This window comes from Balaenoptera ricei, chromosome 4 (assembly GCF_028023285.1).
Source record: "Balaenoptera ricei isolate mBalRic1 chromosome 4, mBalRic1.hap2, whole genome shotgun sequence".
Classification (NCBI taxonomy): Eukaryota; Metazoa; Chordata; class Mammalia; order Artiodactyla; family Balaenopteridae; genus Balaenoptera; species Balaenoptera ricei.
In genome coordinates this window covers 83,377,465-83,389,536 of record NC_082642.1, presented here as the reverse complement: position 1 = coordinate 83,389,536, position 12,072 = coordinate 83,377,465, and positions in this window count along the sequence as shown.

Sequence of the window (12,072 nt, the reverse complement as noted above, 5' to 3'; positions counted from 1 at the left end):
TAGCATTGACATATATACACTACCAAATGTAGAATAGATAGCTAGTGGGAAACAGCCGCAGAGCACAGGGAGATCAGCTTGGTTCTTTGTGACCAACTAGAGGGGTGGGATAAGTAGTGTGGGAGGGAGATGTAAGAGAGAGGAGATATGGGGTTATATGTATATGTATAGCTGATTCACTTTGTTATACAGCAGAAACTAACACACCATTGTAAAGCAATTATACTCCAATAAAGATGTTAAAAAAATAAAGACATATAAGGCTATTAAAAAAAAAAAGTACCTGGATTTTTCAAAAGGCATTTTTGATAGGTAGTGTAATTGGAAATATACTCTATTTGCTTTGTTTTCTTTTTTCTTTTCCATTTTTTCTCCCAGAGGGTAAGGGAAGTATTGCTTATGTTCTACATCACAACAATTAAAAGGCTGTTTTAGCATTCAGAAACAACCCTCGGCCAAAAAAAAAGAAAAATCAAACTGAAGAGCAGAAGTCCTCCATACTGTATCATGGACACAGGAATGCAACTAAGTGATATAGAGTCATTTCCATGACAGACAATCAAGGAAACCTTGTTGGGAGGTGATACTTGATTTAATACTTGAAAGATAGTTATCCCTGAAGACGTAGGTTGAGATGGGTGAGGGAAGGCTCAAGACATTCTGTTGGAGAGAATAGCATAGCAATGCACAGAAGTATGAAGATTCAAGGATTGTTTGTTCATTCTACAAAGTTATTGAGTGACTATTATATTAGGATTCATCAGTGAACAATGCAAAGAACCCTGCCTAGTGAAGATTACATTCTAGCAGAGAATGTTGGCTACTTAAACTTGGTTGGATGACATTAGACTTAAAGCATAAACCAGTGACAGACTGTAGATGGACTTTATCCTGTTGGCAATGGCCAGCAATTGAAGGGTTATCCCTCCAACTGGGGTCTGGGAGCATTGAATGTAATCTGGGGATGATAGATTCTGAAACTGCCTGGCATAAGAACACAGGTTTCAGCTTCCTGGATCTGTAGGAGTTAAGCCCAAGGGGAGTGACCCACTGAAAAATTACTTGCTTATTTAGAGACATGGAAAAAAGCTTTGAACTAGGATGGAAAGACTTGGTGTGACCTCTGATTCTACCACAAACTAGCTTTGTGAACTTGGGCATGCGTATAACTTCTCAGAGGCTCAGCTTTCTCAACAGTAAACTATAGCTGATAATATTCACTCTGCCTATTTTGCAGGATTGTGGAAGTCAAAAGAGATCATTTATATGAAATTTCTTAGAAAAGTTTGTATTAATGTATGTGAAAAATAGAAAGCTTTAATACTTATTTTTGCAATCAATCTAAATCATAAGGCCTTTTACCAGATTTTCTTTAGCTTTGTTTTTCTTGGTAGTATTTCTGTATGTGTATGAATAATCTAGAACACTTCTATTACCACTTCTTTTCCCTTGTGTTGACCTTGTCTCTTCTATTTCCTGAGAGATTAGAAAAGGGTGTCTCAGCTGCGAAAAGCATGGTATGAGGGGTTATTGTCATGGAAAATACCTATAGCTATTGCACAAATCTTTGCTTTTATCTCAGCGATTCCCATTAGCACCTCCCACGGATTTTCCCTAAACAGTATTAATTTTTATGGCCTCTTAATTTTAGCTATGTAATGTCAGGATGTAGTCAAGTCCTCGTTATCTTTCTCAAATGGCGGGTTACCTCATGGAGAACTATATGTGTCTAGAATACTAATGATAGAAGAAAACTTAGAGCTCTCTACTTTCTTAGAGATGGGAATGACTGAGACTGCCGTGTCTTGTCCAAGGATTCCTGTGAGTTCATAGCAGAGGGACCAACAGAACCCAGGCTCTGGACTCTCTTGTCTGTGTTGCCCCTACTCCCTGTAGTATAGCTCCTCCCATTTCTATCTCTATTATCTCTTCATCATCCCAGACTGGGATTTATGTGATGTCTCTGAACATGAATGGAGAAAAAACGCCTAGTGTTTTCCTTCCAAAATGTGGAGGATCTTTCTCAGAGAAAACCCTCTGCCAAATTTAGAAATTCAGGCTAGGAGCCTTAACCTGGCAGGTGCTCAGGACTCACCTATGACAGAGCTAGAGACGTTTTCTCATTGAAAATATAAAATAAAATGAAACTGATACGTAGAGACAATTCACCACGCTTCGACTTTTAAAAAATACTTGGCAGGCATTAACAGAGTAATGAGGGATCACAACTATCCCATTTTACACATAAGGCAAATCAGGCAGAGAAGTTAGATAATTTTTTCAAGGTCACCAGGTGATGAGTAGTGAAGTCAAGATGAGAATATAGGGGTCAGACTGCAAAGCTTAGCTGTCATTCACCCTTCTGTTCAACACATATTCCCTGTACACACTCTTCAGTGCAGAACACTGATTTTCTTTTTAATCTATCTATTTATTTATTATTGAACAGGTAATATATGCACATGGTACAAAATTCTAGAATACAAAATTATATACAATGAAAAGTATATTTCTCTCCTCCCATGCTCTTCTCCAGCCACTCCATGCTCCTTCTCAAAGGCAAACACCATGACCAGTTTGTTTCTTTTTTTGGCCACACCGCTCGACTTGCAGGATCTTAGTTCCCCAACTAGGGATTGAACCCAGGCCCCGGGCCCTGGCAGAGAAAGTGCCAAGTCCTAAACACTGGACCACCAGAGAATTCCATTACCAGTTTTTTATGGACTCCTTTAATGGTTGTCCGTGGACGTGGGTGTGTGTATACATATACATGCCTACACGTATATATCTGTGTATATATGTATAACATACATACATATATAATATTACACACAATCTTCTACACCTTGCTTTTTTCACATAACAGTTATTCTTGTAAATTTTTACACATGGATACATATATATCTCCCTCATTCTTTATCCCCCTAACATTTCTTTTATATATATATGTATATTTTGTTGTTGCTGTTGTTGTTAATTTCTGCTTTATAATGAAGTGAATCCAGAACACTGATTTCTTGATAGTGTGAGAGATGTTATCCAAAACTGGTCAAGGAGAACCTAGGCTTTCCATTGCTAGATAGGCAATGGAACAGGCTACATATTTTTTCCTTAAAAAAGACATTTTGTGTAAACAGAGATGTTCATTCTTAATCCAAGCACAACAATGTGTCTTTGCATTCAAAAACAAATTAAAAAAAAAAAAAAAACCCAAAAGCGCCAACCAAGTGGCAGAGGCATCAAGGCCTGATTTGCATAGCCCTGAGAACATAAAAGTCATAACTGGTTCTAATACCCCTATTATATGAATTACAGAGAGTGCTTCAGGTCAGGAGTGTTTATGGCTAGACAAAAGCATGGGGGTAGGAAAACACTAAAGCAAATAGAGAGCTAGAGAAAGATCCACTTGTAAGCAGCATCCAAAATTATTAATTGCCATGTTCCACTGAGAGAGAGAAAAATGAAAAGAATAAGAACAAGAGCAAGGGCCTTGCTGTGGCATGGAAAAGAGACCTTTTTGAAGTAGACACTGGGTTGTGTTGCACTGAAAGTGGGAAGGGAAGGTTCTTCCTTGCTATTGGCTAGCTGGATGCAGCCCGGCTGTGAGATGCTGGACAGTCCTATTTCCTGCCTGGACATCAGTTTCCTACTCCATAAAATGAGGAACTTAGACTAGACGATTCCTAAGTTCTTTTTGGACTCCACTTCCAAGATCATAGTGCTGTGTCTTTCTCAACCATGAATTTCCCACAGTGCCTTGCACAGATCAGAAAGTATCAAGGGAAGCTGAGCAATCCCTTGGACAGAAAGCACAAAGGAAGTCTTCATAGCACCAAAGCCTACATGCTACCTCTGTGCAGATCTTTGTTGAGCTCAGCCTACCCTGTCAGATTCTCACACCTTAACAGAGTTTACTACCTCTGTTTTCTCACCAGGAATGCACCGACCCATTCAACACAAGGAGGAGAGCCTGGTATTGCATAAGAGTACCATGGAAATCATTGGAGTGGGGCTCATAAGAAAATAGTCTTTCAGCCAAGAGACAGGGGAGTGTTTTCCTCAGGGAAGGAAAGAATGCATTACAATCAGGGGAGAGAGGCAGATATTCACCCTCCTGCTACCCTCATCCAGGGAGGTCAAAGTGTTACAGAGGCTGTGATGATGGGCAAAGACTGTGGTATTGTACCCCAGGACAAGAAGTAATGAGGCTAAGGAGACGAAAGATGGAGGGGAGAGGCAGCCAAGCTATGTTCTGTACTCATGGATAGGATATTATAAGAAGGAAGAAGAAGGGCAGTATCTAAGAAGACAAAACACCCATTGATTGCCAAATCCTGATTGAATACCAGCCAGCCCTGGGACACTATGATGCCTTCTGCTGGGCCTGGGTGAGACTACTCTTAGACGTGACTCCTTGCCCTGCATGTGACTCTTGAAGGTATCGCAAGTCTGAGGGTGAGGGTCAGTAGGAATGAAGTGTCAGGCCACTACCTCCAAGGAATGGCTTGGAACTCCTGGCCATGTGCAAATAACCCTGGTGCCCTATCCATTGTAGAGGGAATTACCACTTCCCTAGGAACATCAGGTTTGAGTGGAGAATGGAATACGATGTGGGTGTCTCCAGTAGAAAGGAAGAGAGGGGAACAGACAGGGAAATGGGAATGTTCCAAAAACAACTTTCACATCATTTTGCTGAAAGTTTGTGCTGCTTACAAGTAAATCACTTAAGGTAAAACACCTCCAGGTCTCTGAAGAAGCAAAAGGCAAGAAGGGAAAAGGACATTGAGATGCCCCCCTATCTTAAAAGTAGTAAAAGAAAATACAAAAAACACGTGCACTGAAATCCACACACCCACACAGTGGCCTGAAAATAGTATTGAACTTAGAAATCTTTTTCCTAGGGCTTGGTTTCTCCTGCCTGGGTGAGATTCACAAAAATGAATTTCCTAGAACATTCTTTTATAACCTTCCTGTTGGATATTTATGAATGCCAAAATTTGCTATAATATACCAAATATAATATACCTTGATGCCACTGTAATTCTAGAACTCTTGAGAGCAAACATTCTGAACATATCCAAAACACATTTGGCAGGAGGCCCTGTGGAGTGATACAGCAGAATTTCTATTCATTTCACAGCCCAGAATCTGACAATGGGTTGATCTTTGTGTTCTTTCTCCTTACACTCTCATTTAAAATTCCAGCTTTTCTGTACCCTAGATATAGTGAGTGCTTTCAGTGCTTTCTCTATTTTTTACTCATTAATGGAGCAGAGTAGTATTAGGAAGGTATTGGTAAGTTGAAAAAAATTGAATACAGCTAATGCAAACTTAGCTAAAATATGGTAGGGCAGAATGGTCAACTTGTAAAAGACAGTACCTAGAGTTTAGGAATATAAAACCAGTATTCAAAATCATCATAACTTCTTTTACAGATAAAATTGTGGTACTCCCCAAATTATAGAGCAAATGCCAGATGAATTAAAGTGCCATAAAATTCTTCATTTACTATATATTGTTCTGTAAGCCAAGCTCCCTTTGCTAGAAATTTCTTCTCATCTTTTGGCCCGTTGTATCTAAATTTTACTCAAATTACAAAGTGCTGTACCTCAAGATCCAAGCCCTAGAATTCTGAGCAGAATCGCAAAAGAGAAATTTACCTGCCAGTACTTGCCACTCAGCACGTAGGTTCAGGATTAGTGTGAGAGTTACAAATCTCATAAATTTCAAGCACACACCCAACACTGACTCTAAAGCAGCCAAAAATAAATAAATTTTTAAGAAAATAATAAAAATAAAAAACAAGAGCACAACTTTAATGAACCACTATTATCTGAAAAAATATATGTATTATATAATATGTATATATACCTATACACACATTTGTTGAGTTTTCACACTGTAATTTGTCTTAAAACTACAACCTCATATCTATATTGGCAGAGCTGTTTTATGCCATCCTTCAGCTCTCTCCTAAAGGAAATTACTGAAATAGTAACAAGTTAGGGTTTCACACTCCTCATTTTACAGATGCTGAAACCGTGGTGCAGAAAATTAAGCATCGGGCCCCAGTCATCAGACTTCGGTCCATTGTTCTTTCCACTCTTTCTCTTTGTATTTCCATGAAAATCTATACATCTGCATAACCATTTTTGGAATGAGTCTGAAGCACCGGAAAAAAAAAGTCTCAAGTTCAGAAAAATAATAATAAACTAATAATAAACACTAAGGCCTTTATAATTACAAAGAGGATGCTGGGAAATCTATACTCAAGGCTGGACGTATCCTATGTTCAGTTTACCTAGTAAGAGGACTGTGGACTATGAAAAGAGAAAGAATTGTTGAAGGGAGAGTGAATACTGTCTCCTGCCAGTCTACAGGTGTCCTGACTCAAGATTCCTGAGTCAGGAAGGCTCCAATGTGTACCCCGCCACACACGTACAATCATTTCGTACTTTTATTTTGCTATCAGCAGTGTCTTGTATACCAACTAGAATCCCTGGGTTACCTTCTAGAAACTTTGGACAGTGCACCAAAACACAGAAATATAGTCCCTGGATCTCAGAAGTCCTATGCAAATTTTAGATAACCCAAGCATGTTTAATCAACAGTAAGTCTTTGGTGTTCTGTATTGTTAGTTAAGTTATTCTAATAACTAACAGTGTAACAGCAAAAAATCATTATCCATTATCATCTGCATCTAATTTCTTTTTAAAATATTTTAGTAACTTTATGAAATACAGAAGTGAAGAGTGAAAAACAACATAATCAGAAATTTTAATAAGAATTTAAATATAGTAAACCTAAAATTTTGTTCTTTGTTTTCATGATATTAGAGGTACGTATACACAAAATGAGAAATATCCTCTGAATGCAATTAACTGCTCATGAACTATCACTGCAACCTGGGAAATAACCATCCTCTATATACTGATTTCAAATACATCTCTGATATGTTCTAGCTTATCATTACTTCTGATTGTTCATCTTGTATTTGCATCATTATTTGCAATCCTTTAAAAAAATTGTAACATTTGATGGCTTATGGTTTTGTTGAGAGAGGATGACCATGTTCTTTGCTTCAAAATTGCAAAATATTTTTATTTTTAAATTGATAAACACCAATTAGAAGGATCAATTCAGTGAGTTAAATTTCTACATCATCTAGTTTCTTCCAGTTTATCAATACCTTCAATACATACCCACCTTCAGTATTTGTCCACTCGTGAAGCGTAGCGGGTAAATTTTGGTAACAAGAATCATTAGAGCTAAAGAATACTGTCACATGTCCTTTTAGAAAAATAGAATGGTCAGGCTCTTGTCCTCCAAATTTACATGATGAAATTCACCTGTTGAATAATTAACTATATAAGAGTACCATATATCCTTTTTCATCCTTAGAACTCTATTGCTCAACCATTGAGCCTTTTGTTTGAGAAAGTTCATCTAAGATATCATCACACAAAGACTCAGTCTGAGATTTAACTTAGACAATTCATTTCACCATCATCACTAGAGTCCCAGGTGGCACTGTCTCTTTATAGTCATCTTCTGATTTAACAATTTTGAAACATCTTCCTCTGTCAATTTTAATCTCTTGGACATTATGAAGAGAAAATTTTTTTTAAAAATCTGAATTCTTATAAAAAAAACTAAAAGCAGACTACAAAGATAAATGTCTCTCATATTATTCTATACGTTCTTGAAAGATGATGCAAAAATTTTGAGCAACACAGTAGGAAAACTGGATAATTATACAATAGTAAATTCATTTAATCACCCTCCAGTCTTCTTACTGCATCATCTTTCTAAGCCAGTTGTCCAATAAAACTATATGAAAGCCACTTACATAAATTTAAGTTTTCTAAATTTAAGTAGGCACATACAATATAAAAAGAGAGGTAAAATTAATTTTAGTAATAGATTTTATTTAACCTGTAACATCTTTGAACACATATCTGCATCAAAATTATCAGTGAACTATTTTATATTCTTTGTTTTTATTCTAAATCTCTGAAATCTAATGTGCAATCTGTACTTATAGCACTTCTCAGTTTTGAATAGCCACATTTTAAGTACTTAGTAGTCATATATGTCTAGTAGTTACCATATTAGATAGCATAGTTTTGGACAATTCCACCATTCTTCCTTTTTTAAAATTTTAGTCTTCGGGTTCTTTGATCATTGAATTAATTGATAAGTTAGGATAAAGTAATTCCTAGAATGATAAAAAGAGACAACGTCTCAAGATATGGAAAAACAAAATCACTTTCCATACTGAACTTTAGATTTATAAAGGCCCTTTGATAATTACAATAGATACATTTTATTCTTTTTTAAAAAGGCAGTGGGCTTCCCTGGTGGCGCAGTGGTTGAGAGTCTGCCTGCCAATGCAGGGGACACGGGTTCGAGCCCTGGTCTGGGAGGATCCCACGTGCCGCGGAGCGACTAGGCCCGTGAGCCACAACTACTGAGCCTGCGCGTCTGGAGCCTGTGCTCCGCAACAAGAGAGGCCGCGACAGTGAGAGGCCCGCGCACCGCGATGAAGAGTGGCCCCCGCTTGCCACGACTGGAGGAGGCCCTCACGCAGAAACGGGAACCCAACGCAGCCAAAAAAAAAAAAAAGTAGTTTTGGAATTCTTAAGAATTTTTAAGAGTTCAAAGTTGAGAGAACAGACTGATGAAAAAATCAGCCACGGACCTTAACAGACATCTCACAAAAGGGATATACAGATGAAGAATAAACATATGAAAAGATACTCCACTTAGGTCATTAGGGATGTGCAAATTAAAACATCGAGATACCACTACACACCTTTTAGAATGGCCAAAATCCAGAACACTAACACCACCAAATGCTGGTGAGGATGTGGAACAACAGGACCTCTCATTCACTGCTGATAGGAAGGCATAGCCGCTTTGGAACACAATTAGGCAGTTTCCTACAAACTTAAACATATTCTTATCATACAATCCAGCAATCACACTCTTTGGTATTTACCCAAAGGAGTAGAAAATTTATGTCCACGTGAAAACTTGCACACAGATGTTTATAGCACCTTCATTCATAACTGTCAAAACTTGGAAGCAACCAAGATGTCTTTCAACAGGAAATGAACAAATAAACTGGTATGTCCAGACAATAGAGTATTATTCAGTGCCAAAAAAAAAAAAGAAATATTAAGCCATAAAGACATGGAGGAAATTTAAATGTATGTGTACTACTAAGTGAAAGAAGTCCACCTGAAAAGACTGTATACTATGATTCTAGCTATACGACATTCTTTTTTTTTTTTTTTTTTAATTAATTATTTATTTATTTACTTATTTTTGGCTGTGTTGGGTCTTCGTTTCTGTGCGAGCGCTTTCTCTAGTTGTGGCAAGCGGGGGCCACTCTTCATTGCAGTGCGCGGGCCTCTCATTATCGCGGCCTCTCTTGTTGCGGAGCACAAGCTCCAGACGCACAGGCTCAGTAGTTGTGGCTCACGGGCCTAGTTGCTCCGCGGCATGTGGGATCTTCCCAGACCAGGGCTCGAACCTGTGTCCCCTGCACTGGCAGGCAGATTCTCAACCACTGCGCCACCAGGGAAGCCCTATGACATTCTTAAAAAGGCAAAATTATGGAGACAATTTTAAAAAAATGCCAGACAGTAAAAGTTGCTGGCAGGAGTTTTTGCGAGGGAGGGATAAATAGGTGAAACACAGGATTTTTAGGGCAGTGAAACTACTCGTTATGATACCATAATGGTGGACATGTCATTATACATTTGTCCAAACTCATAAAATGTACAACACAAGAGTGAACCCTAATGTAAACTGTGGACTTTGGGTGATAATGATGTATCAACATAGGTTCCTCAGTTGTAACAAATGTAGCACTCTGGAGGGGGAGGTTTGATAATGAGGGAAGCTAAGCATCTGTGGTCTCTGTACTTTTCTCTCAATTTTGCTATGAAGATAAAACTTCTCTAAAAAAAAACCCTTAAAGTTAAAAAAGTTTTGCTTCTATGCACTTCAGAAGACCTCTAAGAAAGAATAAAAGTCATGAAGTACCAATCCATACAAATGGTTAGAACTGCTCAAAAAACATAGAAATAAATGACAATTCAGTCCAAAGTGCCTTAACAGTATATCAAGGATTAACCATTTTCACTGCTTTTTCTTTTTCTGGCAGCCATTGTATCAACCATGTCATTTTGAGGGATCTAACACCTAAATTTTAAGGAATAAGAACTGGAACCTTTTGGTACCCCTAATTTAAGCTGAAACTGCCTTGCCAATAGGAATGCATTTTTTTCATCATGTGATTACAACTATTAATAGGAAAACACATTAATGTATGTAATACTATATATATGTTATTCTGGAAAGTTATATATAAATCCAAGGTACTAAATTGTTTTCATGCCATCTAATGTCAGTCCATAAAAGAACAAACTTACTTCTTTAAAAAAAAATCATTAAACCGTTTTGATAGAAGATATTTCATTTGCTGAATCAATATATATAATTGAAAGGTGATATTTAACACTGAGTTTAAAGGGGAACATGCCATAGCCCACCATCTGCAATGCTGTCCCCACATAAAATCAGGCTAATCTGCATGCCAGCCCGCAGTCCTGAGGAGGTCATTGCTGAGCACCATGGGAAAGTCACTAAATTAGACATTAGGAATATCTGCAGTCTAGTCCCTGTTCCAAAGCAAACTCATTCTCACCTCAATCAAATAACATATTAAATCTGCGAGTATCTTGTGTACCAAATGAGGTGTATATTCCTGGTCTTTAGATTGGCTAAAATAAGAAAATAATGATTTTTTGTTTCAGGATTAGAAGTATCAATATTTGAATCTCTCTAATGTTTCTTTCAGTATTTTTTCCTCTACCTCAATAAAAATAAGGCCAAAGGATAGACAGGCAGGCAGACAGACAGACAAACACACACACACACCCAACACCATTTCTCAATGCATTTTTATTTATTTTTTAATTTTATTGCATGTCCTGGCAAACATAAGTGGCTTGTGGATTTGCCTCTGGCTCACCAAAAGCCCATTACCCAAAATACCAAAAGACAAGCAACTGAAGCTTAAAAAAAAAAAAAAAAAAGCATCACATCCATAAGAAAAACTTTTCAAAAACATTAATAAAGCATATAAAACATTTGGCATTGACTTAATTTTTTACAATTATAAAAATAATAAAAAAAATGCAACCTTTTAACATTCAACATCCTGCATACTATACTTTAGGGGAATATCAAGAAAACAGAAGGTAAATGGATTTAATGAAGTAAGTTCTAGTCTCCATTTCCATTTCTAATCAGCTCCAAACAAAAATCTACCCATTCTTCTGCTAACTGTACTGAACTGAGGCCACAAGAATTCCATTAAGCCCATGCCCCCTCTGTCTGTCTTAATATTCTTTTGCCCCTCATGCTAGCTACTCATACACTCAAAAAACGTAAGTTGCCACCAGGATGTGAGGCCAGTAGTTGTGCCTCACTTTGGCTCATGCCAAACCCATGATATACAGTGAAGGAATTTCTGAGTCCTTAGTGCCACCTGAAGAGTGCTGAAATAGCTCAGAAGATGTCCTAGGTTTATTCAAACACTCATGATAGTCCAGGAAGCCATTTGCCCTCCTAGCATTGCCAAGGCATGGCTTTCATTCTTCCTGTTAATAGGTTTTCAAACCTGCATGCTTGTTCCACATATTAACAGTGCTTATTACCATTTATGCAAAATAAAACTTTGAAATCAAGGACTCACTCTCTTTAACATACAAAACTAAAAAAAAAAAATAAAAATCAATTTTTCCCTTCCCCCCATCTTACAGTAATGGCATTTTAAAATTTGACATTGTAGTCTTACTAAATGGTGTTTCCAGGAAAATATAAAAACAATAATAATAACAAAAAAAGTTTCAACTGTGGTTCTGGAAAACCCGGTATCCCAAGAAGAAAAAGATAGTGAAACACAAAGTATGCACGTTCACTTGCAAAACATATATACACTTTTCAGATGAAACTCATATATATTTTTGAGCCACATTAGTCCTTTTGCACTTTAAA